This window comes from Protopterus annectens, chromosome 11.part0 (assembly GCF_019279795.1).
Source record: "Protopterus annectens isolate FY-2018-M chromosome 11.part0, PAN1.0, whole genome shotgun sequence".
Lineage (NCBI taxonomy): Eukaryota > Metazoa > Chordata > Ceratodontiformes > Protopteridae > Protopterus > Protopterus annectens.
The window spans coordinates 1,307,048,058-1,307,049,500 of record NC_056745.1 but is presented as its reverse complement, the minus strand read 5'-3'; the positions used below and the strand labels follow the sequence as shown (position 1 = coordinate 1,307,049,500).

General features: G+C 37.1%; 1 non-coding gene across 1 annotated transcript; it reads right to left on the bottom strand.

The window, feature by feature from the left end:
• Positions 1–244: 244 nt before the first annotated feature.
• TRNAP-UGG lies at positions 245–316 on the bottom strand. Its single transcript has one exon. It is a non-coding gene; the product is annotated as a tRNA-Pro (tRNA).
• Positions 317–1,443: the final 1,127 nt, after the last annotated feature.

Genomic DNA, 1,443 nt, shown 5'->3' with positions numbered 1-1,443 from the left:
AGCAAGTGGTATACAAGGAATCAAACACCATAAACCAGACTTAACTTGCTGTGCTAACTTTAGACTACACAAGCCTGCTTCCATGTTTTTTGATAACAGAAGTGATTTCTAAGAAGAGCCCAAGTGTGGTACTTTTTAATGCTCAGTATGAGTATTTACAGATACTATGCATACTTATAAAGCACACGTATATAGATGTGTATAACCAGAAAATGTGGAGTGGAAAGTAGTGTTCAGAAAAGGAGGGCTCGTCCGGGATTTGAACCCGGGACCTCTCGCACCCAAAGCGAGAATCATACCCCTAGACCAACGAGCCACATATCTGTAAGCTTCCAGTGCTGTTTCTCAAATAATCAGGTTACAAGAGTCCCCATGACTCAGCTGTAAGCCAAGACTTCTTTGATTAAACAGTAGGTTGGACTCTGCCTGGTATGCAATGTACTCATAGAGGAGCTGCAACAATATCTTCTCAACAATTTATGCATGGCAATGCTTTATAGTCATCTGAACTCACAACTACTTAGACTTGCAATTAAAATCAAAGTCCTGTTACATTAATACCAGTGAATTACCATGTTGTAACAATGAAATGAAAGGCAACGTGCATGCAAGTAACTTAAAATATGAAGTAATAGTAACACAATAAGTGTGTTTTATTTGTATCATTAGCTGCAGTTTAGTGCTATACAAAACTGGTGAACAAGTGGCATAACTGATACACAGTCACTATATAGTGTTTAGAGTGTATGCTATGCAGAGAAGAACATTACTATAATACAGATTCTGTATCTCAGTTTTACACACACACACACACACACACACACACACACACACACACACACATACACATATATATATATATATATATATATATATATATATATATATATATATATATAGGGTCTATATTAAATCAGGGAATGCTTAAAATAGTGAACACTGATTTATCGACCCTTTAAAGGGACAATCCCAGGGATTTTTTTTTTTTGATTCAGCCTTTGTTTACATTTCAGGTTTGCCTTTTTGAGCATGCTCACCTTTGGCTGAGGGGGGTGGAGGAAGATTGCCTGCAGGAAGTCTCTTAGGTGTTAGCCACATTCCATCACAAATTGCAGTTGTACTCACAACAGCCCTCCCTGTGAGCCATTCATTAGTTTAATCTGTGCATTTTATCCATTGAAAAAATGAGCCTTTCAGGCATTTCATGACCTAAATGCTGCTGCTACTAGGGTTACCACCTGTCCCACTTTGCGAGGGACAGTCCCTCTTTGGGCAGTTGTGTCCTGCAAAAAATGTGAAAAAATAGCAAATGTCCTGAGATTTTAGGACAAAATTATTTTCTATATTTTATGTCATAGTTGCATAAAACAGTTATTCTGTATCTGAAACACCTAAATGTTATAAAAAACAGAATAAGGAACTACAATGCTACAAGAATAGACT